This window comes from Zootoca vivipara, chromosome 12 (genome assembly GCF_965207765.1).
Source record: "Zootoca vivipara chromosome 12, rZooViv2.hap1.1, whole genome shotgun sequence".
Taxonomy (NCBI): domain Eukaryota; kingdom Metazoa; phylum Chordata; class Lepidosauria; order Squamata; family Lacertidae; genus Zootoca; species Zootoca vivipara.
In genome coordinates, this window is record NC_142595.1 from 12,648,808 (window position 1) to 12,663,719 (window position 14,912).

At 48.0% G+C, this 14,912-nt stretch overlaps 1 long non-coding RNA gene across 1 annotated transcript; it reads right to left on the reverse strand.

Annotated features, from left to right (window-relative positions):
- Positions 1-1,328: 1,328 nt before the first annotated feature.
- LOC118095868 (uncharacterized) lies at positions 1,329-6,263 on the reverse strand. Its single transcript, XR_004693832.3, has 4 exons — positions 5,891-6,263; positions 3,848-4,075; positions 1,597-1,722; positions 1,329-1,502 (listed from the first exon to the last, which is right to left on the reverse strand). It is a non-coding gene; the product is annotated as an uncharacterized LOC118095868 (long non-coding RNA).
- Between the last annotated feature and the right edge of the window lie 8,649 nt (positions 6,264-14,912).

Here is a 14,912-nt window from a genome sequence, read left to right on the forward strand (position 1 = left end):
TTATCACTGACTTGAGGGTAACTGGCGAAACATTACCGTCGCCCAGGACTGGTTTGGGAGCCAGAGTGCGACGGCGCCTTCACCCGGCAGTAGATCACAGGTAGGGCTTGCCTGCGCCTCACTTCCTTCATGCGACAGGTGCTGGCAGCGGACGGACTCCCTTCACCGCCGGTGCCCAGCGGGCGGAACAAACAGCACCAAGGGAGCTGATGAGGTTTCAGCCTGGCACCTTGGGGGGCTGCGGCCGATGCAGCTCGTTCCTCTCTCCACTTTTCAACATCGCGATGTATCACTTTGTCGCAATGTTTGGCTGGTCGCGATGACATTGCCTGGCCCTAGTGAGGGATAAACTATGGTTCCCAGGATTCCGTGGAGGAAGCCATATGCTTTAAATGTGCCTGCATTCACTGGGTGAGCTTTGCCTCGGCCTTTTCCTTCCATCCTATACAGCAGGGATGTTGAACCTGTTTCCAGATGTTGTCAAACTCCTAGCACCCATCAGTTCTGACCAGCATGGCCAATGGGCTTGGGAGGTAAGCAAGACCTGGAGAACCACATGTTCTCAATCTCTGCCTCGAGGCTTCTGCCTCTCATGAGGCATTGGGGGCCTGTGAACCAAACCATGGTGTCCCGATCGCCAGAGCCACACAGCACCCGTTGTCACCCATCCTGCCAGAGCCTTGCATACCTGTCTCCACTGCTCATGTGGCAGCTATGGCTGGTCCAGTTTCAAGCTGGTCCAGCTTCAGGCGGAGACAGGCAAGTGAGTGTTATCTGGGGCCAGGACCCAAGGTCCAGTCTAGTGGTTCTGAGGAGGAAAGAAGCCCCCAGTTCGGTTCTTACTTCAGGAATAAGCTCACTAGACAAGCCGCTATTTACTTAAGACAGCAGTGGTTTTTAACCAGTGTGCCATGGCACCCTAGGGTGCCGTGAATGATGGTCAGGGTGCCGCAGAAATAATGCAGTTGGTCAAGGGAGCCGTGGACTAAAAAAGGTTGAAAACCTCTGTTACAGTATTGTCAGGGCCAGCTCAATACATGTTGGCACCTGAGGCGAACCAGAAAATGGCACACACAACCTCCTCTGCCAGGAAGAACAGGTGAGTGAAGATCTGTATCAGGAACAAGGTGGGGGAGAAGAAAGATCTACACTGGGACCTGCTACCCCTGTGGATCCTGCAACTTGAGGCAGTCATCTCACCTTGTCTCAGGAGTGGGCCGGCACTGAGTACTGTTTTGTGTTCCATGCCTCCCCAACGGGTGAAAAATTCCAAGGTGCACTGCTAGCCAGGTCTGGCTTCCTCTGGAGGAGAGAGCATCAGACAGTTATGAGTTTGTAATATTTGGTTTATTTATAAGTAGATCATAAGCGGAGGCAAGCAGCATACAACACGCTTTTATTGTGCAGCAGTTTTGCTACCTCTTATCCAGACTTCGGAAACAGGTCCCCTGAACACCCAGATGTTCCCAGTAGGGGTGGACAGATCAGACCCTGGGACTCCGCTAGATTGGTAAAGAAAAAGTGTTTTATATGTGTTGTATATGCGATATAACACTGTGACACCAGATGGCGTTGTGGAGTCCTGTCTTTCCTTACCGGATTTCTCTGTATGAGTTTCCAACGCCGCGTTAGCTGAATCACTTATTTGATGTGTCTAGTTCCGGCCTAAATCTGTCCGCTTTCATTTTTTTGCTGGCACTCAATCATAGGTCTGATCCATTTCTATTTTGCATGAGTTTTTTTTTTTAAAAAAAAGAATAGACAAAAAGTTTTTTTAAAGAATAGACAAAAAAATTATGCATTTCCACCAAATACATCCTTTTTCAAGCTGCTTTCCCGTAAAAATTTGCATTTCAACTACAGAATATGCACATCCCCCCCCCCCCGCCAGTTGCAGAATCTGGAGAAGTGCAACGGCCAGTCACAAGCTGCATTCCGATCCGCAAGCAAGGTTTGGGACTGTTGAACTGGATCGCTCTGCTGCGAAAAACAGACGGAACAAATTCCTCCTCCGCCCCCGCTTTCCAGTATTCAGCAAACTCTCTGCTGGCTCTGGGCTCTCTCTGTTTCTGTTCCAAGCAGTTTCTTTTTGTTCCTTCTCTCTCTCTCTCTCTCTCAACACACACATACCCTCACACGCAAATTACACCCCCCCTCCCTCCGTAGCTGGGGGAGGAGGGGTGAGTCACCTTTCAAGCTGATGGCTCTCCTATTCAGAATGCTCAAGAAAGAGATCTCCCAACTACTTCCTAAACATCTACCAGTCACCCTGGTAGTCATTAACAAGCAAGACCCTTCACAAAGGAATGCTGTGGCCAGCAGCCATGACAATATTTGCACCCCGCCCTATCCCAGGGGTTCAGGCTAACCATTTCATCCATATCCATCTCTCTCCCCAAAGGGCTCACAATGTCAGTATTAAGTTTGGACGGCTTGAGCCAAGCAAACGGGAGGAAACTAAAAAAAAAATATACATCCATTTCCACTCGCATGTTCCCGTTGCTATGACTCCCCTCGCCCCACAATACGAGGGTCTCACAAACACAAACGTTGCTCTACTTCATGTTCACAAGTCAACGGGGGCATTTATTTGTTTACCTCACAAAAATGGACATAACAGTTCCGATTGTAAGTAAAAAAAAAAAAAACCTCTCTGTGGATTCCAGGACATATGAAAACGATCAATTAAAAAACGGTTGAAAGCAATAAAGAAAACAGTAGAAAGAGATTGAAGCGTGTCAACATCTGTCTGGCTTGCCGGAGACAAAAATGTTTTAAGCAGGCATTGAAAACAGCACAGCAATTGCCCGATGTCAATAGGCAGGGAGTTCCAAAGTACAGGTGCTGCCACATTAAAAATATTGATTTATTACGACTGTGGAATGAGAATTATGCAGCACTTGTAACGGTGCCAGTTCCACAGATCAACGCAGTTGAGTGGGCATACTGTATATATGGGGTAAGGCACATAAAGAAGCAAAATGAAATCAATGGTAGCACAATTCTTCTAGAGCTCGTCTTTAGTGCCTCGGCGGAGGAATTTGGTTGCTGGCATGGGCCGTTGCAAAGGATTAGGGGGGCACCAATACATCTCCTTGCCCAGGGTACAAGGGGTGGGGGGCGCAGGGACAGCTCCTTGCCACAGAAGCCAACTCCTAGGGGCCGAGGGGGCTTCCCCCCATAACATATTTAAGGGGGCCACCTCCCTCAAAGTAAGCATTGTTATTCAAATGTTGGGTGTGCACCATATCATGTGATTATGTAGGGTGGGGCTTACCTCCCCCCCAATATTTTATTCAAGTTGGCACCCCTGCTCTTTGCTTAGGGTGCAAGGGAGCCTAGGTACGCCTCTGCTGTTGAAACCCAAGAGCCAACCCCCATCAGGTTGACACAAGACACAGGATCTGTTGGAAGAATTGCTTGGGGCCAGAAAGGGAGACACCGTGGAAAGCAATGAGCCCTGGATCTCGTCCTCCCCCCTCCTCAGCACGCCTAGTAAAACATGCAGAGCGTAATGACGTCACGCTGTGGCAGGGTGGTGCAGGGAAACAGAAGAGCACACGGCTTCCCATTACATGCTTTGCTTTGCTCGACATCGGCAGGCATGCGCGCCAGAGAGGGAGGAGATGAGGCCTTTCCTTAGGGCAGGCTCATGAAATGCCTGGTCCCACTTGGGAGGCTACACTGAGCTTGAATCCTGCTTGAAATGTGAGGAATATTTAACCCCCCCCTAGCAAACCACCGAGGGAGGGGAAACAGTTGCCAAACGCTCCCCAAATTGCAAACCAACAGGAGGGCTACCCCCTGTAGCAGCCAGGAATTTAGGGGTGGGGAGAGGCAGCCTTACCGCTGTAAAGCAACAGCAACTTGGTAGTGTGGCAAATCCATCCAAGAGGCCTCATTTTTCAGACAGTTCTTGTCTGGTTCAGGTAATACAACCCTTGATCTTGATGGCGCGTAGCAGAGAGTCCAGAATCCAGGTGACTTGTCACAAGATGACAACGATGCACGTGCTTGTATTTCTTTCGTGGCACAATGCAGAAGTCTCACCAATAAAAACAGATGTGGTAGCAATCTGAATAAGATGAAATAAACCAGCTGTTTTCTGCTTAAAAACGGAGGGCTTAAAAGCCTACAGAGCTGCCCAGTCGTGCCCTTTCCTGTCCTCAAGCTGCGGCTCCAGTGGGCCAGAGCATGTGTGCCTGTGCTCAAGCTATTTCCGGTGTTCTTCCGGGTCGGAGGAGCACCCGTGCGCATGCGCACTCGCTCTTTCCGGTGCTCTTCTGACCCGGAAGTTGAAATGGCGCCATGGGGGGGGGGGACATTGAATCCCCACGCTGATCCACAGAACGGCCGTAGACCAGTTCCTGGAAGCTCATGGGCCGGAACCAAGTTGCCGACTTCTGCAATATACCATTCTTTACCAACTAGCAGGGCCGGTGCCATCATTAAGCCAATTATGCAGATGTTTTTTTATATGTCTTATAAAGTTCCGATAATAATTTACTTTCATTTTATATTTTGAAGAATGTTATCTGTTTTGAAGAAACTCATACATTATAATTGTTAGCAATGTTGTGTGGGAGTGTGGAACTAAATAAAAAAATTCCTTCCAGTAGCACCTTAGAGACCAACTAAGTTTGTCATGGGTATGAGCTTTTGTGTGCATGCACACTTCTTCAGATACTGGAAGGGATTTTTTAAAAATTTTGTTTCGACTACGGCAGACCAACACGGCTACCTACCTGTAACTGGATGTGTGGAACTAATTAGCCTTGCCTAGGGCACAAAATGGGACGCGGGTGGCGCTGTGGGTTAAACCACAGAGCCTAGGGTTTGCCGATCAGAAGGTTGGCAGTTTGAATCCCCGTGACGGAGTGAACTCCTGTTGCTCGGTCCCAGCTCCTGCCAACCTAGCAGTTCGAAAGCACGTCAAAGTGCAAGTAGATAAATAGGTACCACTCTGGCGGGAAGGTAAACAGTGTTTCTGTGCGCTGCTCTGGTTCGCCGGAAGCGGCTTAGTCATGCTGGCCACATGACCTGGAAAAACTGTCTGTGGCTGACTCCCTCAGCCAGTAAAACGAGATGAGGGCCGCAGCCCCAGTTGTCTGCGACTGGACCTAACAGTCAGATGTCCCTTTACCTTTAGGGCACAAAATAGCCTGGCGCTGGGCAACTAAGGTTGCCACTTTTCTTCCTGCCAAGACTCCTGTACCTTTCTCAGTGGCAGGACGCCAACCCCCTGGTTCTCTCTCCCTCACTGCCCCTGCTAGCAGCACAGCTGCCGATTACTGCCCTAGCAAGCCTGCAGGTCGCAGTTTAGAGGGAACAGCAGGGGTGCCAACTTGAATAAAATATGGGGGGGGGGGCACAAGATGCAATGCACGCACACCATAGGAGCCAACTTCTGGAGCCAAGGTCCCTTTGCCCGCCCAGTAAAATATTTGAGGGGGCTGGACCCTCCCCCCAAAAAAGTTGAGAGGCATTGCCATTCAAGTAGTGTGGGTGTGCTTTGTCATGTGATTGATTATGTGGGGCGGGGCTTGCCTGCCCCCCAATATTTTATTCAAGTTAGCACGCACACCATTTGAATGGCAATGCCCATCAAAAAAAAATTGGGGGGGGAGGCTCAAATATTTTATTGGGGGTGTCGAAGGGACCCTGGCCCGCAGGAGTTGGCTCCTAGGACCCTTCTCTGGGTGCCGGAAAGGCTGGCGGGTCTGGATCCATTCTAGGGGGCCGATGTGGAGAGAGAGAGAGAGAGAGAGAGAGAGAAGGGAGGCTTCTGGCGGTGGGAACAAGCGGCGGCATTGTTCCCCGGCGCAGCCCTCCAACCTGGCCCATCGGCGCCCGCCGCCCCGCCGAGGGAAGGAGCTGCCTTTAAGCGCACCTTGACCTTGCTGGCGGGGGACGGATCCCTCCACTTGTCCAACACGTCTCCTGCCAGGGAGAGCCATTGAAAGCGCCGAGAGCCAGAGCGCGCCGAGGAAAGGGCCTGAATAGGCAGCTTAAGGCCTCCCGCTGCGGCGAGCGAGGGATTAGGAGGGGCCCTTCGGGGAGAGGCAGAAGGAGAGGGAGGGAGGGAGGGGAGAAAGGAGGGGAGAGCCCCGCCAAGGCAGCCGAGCAGGAGGAGGAGGAGGAGGACGGGGCTTTGCGCCGCCGGCCCTGCGCTCCGCAGCCTCCAGCCACCCGGCGCAGCGGCCCCTGGCGCACGGCGAACGCCAGCAGGCGCACCCACCCCGCGGCGCGCCACATCCGAAGGGAAGCTTTCCGCGAAGGGACGTGGAAGTCGTCGCCAGCCCTCGCTCCCTGCCTGCCTGTCCGGATTGGATCCCTCAGGGCGGGACGCCCCCCTTCTCTAGCCCCTGCCTCTCCTTTGTTCGCAGGGCAAAGCTCGAGGGCCCGGGCAGTTGGTGGCGGGCTCCCGAATTGGGGAGGAGAAGGAAGAGGGAGGGAGTTGCTTCTCCTTCTTGTGGCCAGGGATGGTATCCTTGCTTGGGAGAATCCTGGGGATCCTCTTTAACTGCAGAGATTGGTGTGTTTTCTCGGAACAGCGAGTAATGATAAATTAAAAAACAACAACAACTGGGGAACGCGCTGGCTTGCGCGAAGCCTTTTTATGTCGCTTTTCTAAAGCACCAGGCAGCTTGTAAAATAAACGGGCAATTAGAAGAAAAAGAGCCAAACAAACCAGACAAGAATTGCCTGGCAGGATTGAGGGGGAAAGGGCAGTAGGCCAGGGGGTAGAGCATCTGTTTCGCAGGCAGGAAACCCCAGGTTCATAGAATTGTAGAGTTGGAAGGGATCCCAAGGATCATCTAGTTCAACCCCCTGCAATGCAAGAATCTCTTGTTTTCTTTCCCCAATGTGGGGCTTGAACCCATGACCCTGAGAATCAGCGTCTCATGCTGTACTGACTGAGCTGTCCCATCAGGAGTCTTCAAATCAGGCTGGGGTGGAAACCCCTGTCTGAAATCCTGGCGAACTACCAGGGTAGAAAATACTGAATGAACTAGGTGGATCAGTGGTCTTACCGGTAGTATACATAAATCAACTTCCTGTGTACCTGTGCTCCCTTCTTAATTACCTGGCACCTAATCCATTATGGCAAAAGCTAGCTGAATTCCTTCCTTCCCAAAGTTGTCTTGTGGCAGCTGGAAAACTTGATTATGGTGGCGGCTTCAGTGGACCACAGATTCCTTCATCAGATGCGTGAAATGTAACCCTAAATTGGCAAGCATACACAATATTTGTTTTCATTTAAGATATTTAAGTGCTGCTTAATTATTCTAAGTGGTGTGCATAAAAACAATCTACAGAAGAGGGGGGGAATAAAACAAGCACTACCTAAAAATGCCTGCTGTAACAAAAAAAAGTCTTCCTCATGCCTAATGAAGTGTGTGGTATCTGATGAAGTGTGCATGCACACGAAAGCTCATACCAAAATAAAAACTTAGTTGGTCTTTAAGGTGCTACTGAAGGAATTTTTTTATTTTGTCTCATGCCTGAAGTTCAGCCTGAGTAAGCTTATTGGGGAGGGAATGCCAAAGGATTGGGCCCCATACACACTGACTGCACAGTTAATAGTACTTCTGAGCCATGGGTAGCACCAGCAGAGCAGAGACTCCCCCCAAGACCTCAGGCCAGGATAGACTATAATACACACAGTTGTGGGGTTTTAGGGTAGGGGGATGAGGTCAAAGGGAAATTAAATGTAAAAAAAGAAGAGGCTCTGTCAATTACCTAAAGGCGGAATAATAATTACAGCGACCAATTAACAAGGCCGTGTTGGTGATAACACAAACATCCCCCCAAATGGTCATCTAATTAACACATGCAGTGTGATAAAAGTCTGCAGCCAGTGACACAGCTGAATTGCCTGATAAATTGTTCTTCAGCCAAAGAAAGGGGTGCCTTGCAGTTTACATACAGTGTATATTCCTGCTAGATCCCAGTGCTACCCAGTTCCAGAAAGTTCGCTCTCATAATAATATTGCAACAATCGCCACCATTTATATAGCAATTTAAAGTAATCAAAGCATTTAACTTATATAATCTTGCGATTGCCAGATGGGCACGGTACAAATAAATTATTATTATTATGCTATGACAGCCCTGTCAAGTAGGCCAGTTATTATTCCCTTATTGCAGAAAGGGCGGTTGCTGAAGTTTAGGGGCACACAGATGAGGTACATAAACCCATGTTTCGATCTCTTCTTTAAATTTTGACCTCAAAGCAGGAATGTTTTTGAATTTAATAGGAGCATCTTGGGGGGGGGGCATCAACTACTAGGGCTGCCAAATGTCTTGAATTTCCTGGACATAGCCGGAATATGGCAGTCGGAAACAGTGTCTGGGCGGAAATTGCTGAAATGTCCTGGGAAATCCGGACGTATGGCAACTCATGCCGTAAGTCTATATTTTGATGAATTTTATTTAAAAACAGCTCAAAAACAATGTATTTTTTAAGAGAACTATGGCCCAAAGAAGCTCAACAACAACTTTTGAGCTGTCCCTTTGGGCAAACAGCAGCTTCGAAGAGCAATCTGGGTCATGCCCATACCATGCCAAAACACACATTTAAAGCACATATGGTAGCTTCCCCCAAAGGATCCTAGGAACTTATCCCTCACTGCTCTACAGTTCCCAGCACCCTTAACATGCTACAGTTCCCATGTTTCTTTGGGGAGCTGCCATACATTTTACATGTATGGTGGGGGTTATTGCTGCCAGTACTGCTTGCCCTGATAAAGTAAGAACCCCAACCCCCTTGTAGCCTGCTTTAAAGTAAATTAAAATGTGGGCAGATCAAGCCACAGATCTCTCCTGTATCTGCTGTTTTAGCCCTGAGAAAAGAGTTGGGGTGCTCGGTGTCTCTGGACAGGTGCCAACATCCCAGAAGGGCCTATCTGCTCAGGGCAACCATCTACCCCTGCTCGGGGTGGGTGAGGAATTTGACCCCTTGCTTCTTGGGTGGATGGGACCCATCCCCCCCCCACCCTCACACTGCCTCCAAAGAAGCAGAGTGCAGCTGGCTGCTTTGCACTGCTTGCTCGCTGCAAGGAGCAGCTACCGTACTACTGTCGCTCCTAGGCTGGACTTTTAGAAGACATCTGCAGGCAGCCCTGTATAGGGGCAGCTTTTAATGTTCGATGTTTTACTGTGGTTTTATAAATTGTCGGAAGTCACCCAGAGGGACTGGGGCAACCCAGACATCAGATGGATGGCATAGGAATATATTATTATTATTATTATTATTATTATTATTATTATTATCCTGCAAAGCAACTAAAACTGTGGTGGAGTGGGCAGAATGTGGGCGGCCCAGGGAGGAGCAGACATCTGTTGTATCTTCTATCCTCTGCACCTGCATTGACAACTTTACACCTTAAAAATTAAAACAATTGCCGTTGTTGTCAACAGCTGGCCCACCGTTGGAGCCAAGGGCAGGAGAGGTTAAAAAAAAAATGACAGCAAAACACAAGGCAAGCACACCAGAGGCTGAATCTGCTGGTGGCTGGTGCCCTTTGGGTGGAAGGCAAGGAGCCCAACAGTAGGTGGCGCCAGAGCCGATGGCAGGCAGAGCCAACTCAATTCTACTTCTCATGGAATCATAGAATTGTATAGTTGGAAGGTGACCCCAAGGGTCATCCAGTCCAAACCCCTGCAATGCAGAAATCTCAACTAAAGCATCCATGATGTTTTGACTCCATCCTCTTCCCTGCTAAGTTCCACAAGGCAGCACTGAGACTTAAGGAGTAGGAAGCCGACATCTAAGAACTAGTACACAGCTTTTCACAGTGATTTCAGTGAGTCCTACATTAGACTAACAGAGACTATGTACACATTAAAGGTAAAGGTAAAGGGACCCCTGACCATTAGGTCCAGTCGTGACCGACTCTGGGGTTGCGCGCTCATCTCGCATTATTGGCCGAGGGAGCCGGTGTATAGCTTCCAGGTCATATGGCCAGCATGGCTAAGCCGCTTCTGGCAAACCGGAGCAGCACATGGAAACGCCGTTTACCTTCCCGCTGTAGCGGTTCCTATTTATCTACTTGCATTTTGATGTGCTTTCGAACTGCTAGGTTGGCAGGAGCTGGGACCAAGCAACGGGAGCTCACCCCGTCACAGGGATTCGAACCGCCGACCTTCTGATCAGCAAGCCCTAGGCTCAGTGGTTTAGCCCACAGCGCCACCTGGGTCCTCATTACCAGGTGCTAATTACCACATTAAGGGGAGGTGGAGGCTGCTATACTCTGCTGAGATTCGATAGCTTCTAACAATGACTTTAAAAATAAAGTATCACAGAAGGTGGGGTAATTGTGCCACTGACAATGTGTCTTGAGAACCACCCTCCGACCCTTGCCATCCCCCCCATCCCTTTGCAACCATCTTCCTTCTACATGACAATTTCATTAGCAGTGACAGTAACAGCAAAGGGAAAATCTCGCTTTCCCAGCAATATTAAAACATTTTCCTGCAGTATCAGTGCAGTGTACAAAAAAAGACATCTGAAATGTATCCGCCACAGCAAATGAGTAATACCGTGTAAGGAAAATGGAGGAGGAGGGGGAGCTCTGCTTCTAGTCTGCAAGTTGATTTATGGGATCCATTGATGGTTATGTAAACATCTTTTGGAGATGCTTTGGGATAGGATATCCTGGCTTACGACAAGGGGCTTAGAGTTGCCACCTTTTTTATAATAATGAATGAATGAATGAATGAATGAATGAATAAAAACAGCAGCTCCATGCCATTAACACAGCTATACATCAATAAGCTTTCCCTATTGCCACATTTTTGTAATTTTAATTCTTGCGCAGCTATAAAAGGCATAGAATACTGCTCCGTTACTTATAGATGGACTACATCGCTTTAAACTGTAACACTTAATAAATAGCAAAAATTAGATTCATTAAAAAAGGAAAAGAATAATTCCAAAATCCAGGAGGTTGCTACAGCAGGAAAAAAAGTGAAAATTAGATGACCTAACTCTCTGCTCATTTCAGCAAGGAAGTTTCTCGCTGGACTGTGCCCGATGAGTCACATCTGTCTGTCTCCTACTTTGCTGTTTTTACTGATCCTTAGAATCTGTGCACTGAACCAGCCAGCAAACTTTGCCTCTGCAAACTCTCCAAAGAGAGGGGGATTTGTTCGGGTCGCTCTCTCGAGCACACCAGTGTTCCCTCATACAGTTTGAAATTGGCAGTGGGCTAGCAAGAGTCGGTTTTATGCATTTCTCCAAGATGGGTGAACACAGCCCTCTGGTGGTTAATGCCAAAGGGTGAAAAGGCAGGAAAAGGTAGCTTGAAGCAGATTGCAATGCAAACTAGAACTCGGGCATGCTTAGGGTTACATCACCCCAACACAAAAGTGGGTGGAAAGCAAATGGATTCTTTTCTTTCTCCCCTTTTGCTGGTTACTGGGTTTATTTTTCTGTCCATAAACTTTGCAAAGACCGGAGGCCTTCCTATTAGGAATAATGCCAACAGAATTTAAGAAAAATGTCAGCCCTCTCTTCGTGTATGCAACAACAGCAGACAGGATTCTGGTAGCGAAGAACTGGAAAAGCGAAAAGATCCCCACGAAAACCGAATGGCAGGTAAAAATGATAGAATACATACAACAGGCAAAGATTACAGGGAGAGTTAGAGGATATCCGATGCAGAAGGTTAATAAAGAATGGATAGCATTTAAAGAGTGAAAAATTATCGTGATAACAAAAATCTCCTGGCAGTCCTTGAATGATTCTTGTAATATAAAGGTGATAAACAATAGAATGTCCTGGATGAGACTTGGGAAAGCAAAAAAGAACAATAAGGCAATGTGTGTATAATAACAAAATAAGAAGTAGTACAATGAGAATAATTGGAAGTTTGTTTTATTTACTTTAATCTTTTATCCTTTTCTTTTCTTTTTTCTCTTCTGTAAAGTAAGTGTTTGTAGTAAGATTTGTGGTGTGTGATGCATATATTGTATTGTTGTGTAAGTTAATGTTGATTGTTTAATAAAGATTTATCCCCCCCCCAAAAAAAAACTTTGCAAAGACCTCTTGCTGAGTTGCACACACTCAAAAAATCAGAAATCAGGCCTGAGTTACAATGTAGTTGGCCAGCCAGCCAACTAACCGTATTATTATCATTAATAATAAGTTTATTATTTATATGCCACCCATCTGACCGGGTTGCCCCAGCCACTCTGGGCGGCTCCCAACAAAATCTTAAAGACACAGTAGAACGTCAACCATTAAAAACTTCCCTGAACAGGACTGTAGTATACGCAGCAAAGATTCTACTCCTCTAGGGCTGTTTCCATCCTTTGCCATCAAATACTAAAGAAAAAGAAGGGGGAAAATGTCCACTATGATTCTGAGTGCTTTAAAAGAGTGAAGGGTAGCTTAGGGTAAAAAAAAAAGTTCAGGTCACTTCTATATTTCAGCCTTCAGCAATAAGCACCCAGTCCTGCTTTACTCATCATAATAACTGAAGAATAAACAAACTCTTACTTCTTACTGCAGGCAAACAAACACACGTGTCTTCATTGCTGTCTGGTAGAGAACACAACTGAATCTGCAAAGCAGAGCAAAGGAAGGTTCAAGAGGTGGAGTCTAACTCTAGTCCATAATTCATAGAAATTTATAGAATCATAGAGTTGGAAATGACCCTGAGGATCATCTAGTTGAACCCCCTGCAATGCAGGAACATGCAGCTGTCCCGTATGGGGATCGAGCCTGCAGCCTTGGCGTTATCAGCCCCACAATTCTAAACCAGGCATAGGCAAACTAGGCCCTCCAGATGTTTTGAGACTACAATTCCCACCATCCCTGAGCACTGGTCCTGTCAGCTAGGGATGATGGGAGTTGTAGTCCCAAAACTTCTGGAGGGCCAAGTTTGCCTATGCCTGATCTAAAACCAACTGAGCTATTCCATGCGAAGTTCAAGTTTCAGGATCGCTTTAAGTAATTATAGGGTGTCTGTGATCATGAAAAATCCATCCTCAGTCTGGGCGAGTGAGCGGACTTTGTGGGCATGCCACAAATTAAAAAAATACAATTTCCCAAAAGAAATCCTAGCGGATACAGGGGAGAAGCACAGCTATGGGAGGTGGTAGTGTAGCATAGCTGCCAAGTTTTCCCTTTTCTCGCGAGGAAGCCTATTCAGCATAAGGGAAAATCCCTTAAAAAAGGGATAACCTGGCAGCTATGTAGTGTACCCATTTGATGGAATCAAGTATTTTGAAATGGTTGGGTTGAAACACGGTGTCTATTAGACCCCTATAAGGATAGACCCATTTACATCCCCTAGATGTTGGAGAGGTTGTTTGGAAGTGGTCCTATTATCACCTTTGGTGGGGATGTGACCAAGTGCAGCCACTGGTCTGTAGTATTTAGGGAGATAAAATCTTACACTGTCACGCCGTTCCTGCATCCCAGTTGGCACTCCTATCTATTTTTGACGACAGTCAGGCCCGGCTCTAGGGGTAGTCTCAGTGGTGCAGGGCCGGCAGGAGGGCGCTGCACAGCAAAGCCGCGTGGAAGCCGTGCTGTGCGCTGCGCCCACCCACCAGGGCGGGGGCGCCGGAGCGATCTCCGCGCCACGGCGCCAGGGCACCCGACCGGCTTGAGACAGCCCTGACGACAGTAACCTACATTTACACAACAAAGAACTAATCATACATTTATCAGAAGTGGTTATAACAGGCTTCCTCAACCTCGGCCCTCCAGGTGTTTTGAGACTACAATTCCCAGCATCCCTGACCACTGGTCCTGCTAGCTAGGGATCATGAGAGTTGTAGGCCAAAAACATCTGGAGGGCCGAGGTTGAGGAAGCCTGAGTTATAGGGTAGCGTGACCCCAGCTGCCACACTGGTCACTGTGCTGCAGGGGGCGCCAAACCAAAGCTATAGAACAGGCATATAGGCAAACTCAGCCCTCCAGATGTTTTGGGACTACAACTCCCACCACCCCTAGCTAACTACCAGAGGTCAAGGATGATGGGAATTGTAGTCCCAAAACATCTGGAGGGCCGAGATTGCCTATGCCTGCTATAGAATGAAGAGCAAGTGGCGGTGGTACCGAATTTTAGCATCGTGCATGGCGCTGCTGAAATGTGGGAGCGCAAGTCCACCACTGCATTTATGAATGGCAAATTACTATCACACACCTTGGGAAGGACTTAAAACAGGCTCCCCAAACTGTGGCCCTCCAGATGTTTTGGCCTACAACTCCCATGATCCCTAGCTAACAGGACCAGTGGTCGGGGAAGGAATTGTAGTCCCAAACATCTGGAGGGCCGAAGTTTAGGGATGCCTGACTTAAAAGGAGGCTAATGTTACAAGCTGGTATGATAAGGTTTGGGATATCGCCCTTTTGGAAACATTAGCACATAAACTGAGACTCACTAGGGGCCAATGTAAGAAGGATAAATTTTGTACCCATCTGGTTCGACTTCATTCTTTTTGTAAGTAAAGCTGAAAATGGTCATTATTCCCCTTTCACTTGCAAACGAATGTGGTTAATAAAGTAAGATAAAAAGCAAGCTTCACATAGCAATGTCTTCCTTTGACATGGAAGGCTCACCCCACCAACCTGTTTCTCATGCCAGAGATTAGCACTGAATATTTGTAGCAGTTGAAGAAACAACGAACACAGGCTCTGAGCCTTCACAGAGTGCCTTTTCCTTGCCTGCGAGTGTCTGTCTGGAACTGGGGGCAGAACTGTGCCATGCCAGCCCTTCTGAGAGTTGAGCTGCAGTTTTCTTTCTTCCTCATTTTAAAATAGCACTTTAGAGACCAACTAAGTTTGTCATAGGGACCCAGGTGGCGCTGTGGGTTAAATCACAGAGTCTAGGGCTTGCTGATCAGAAGGTCGGCGGTTCGAATCCCTGCAACGGGGTGAGCTCCTGTTGTTCGGT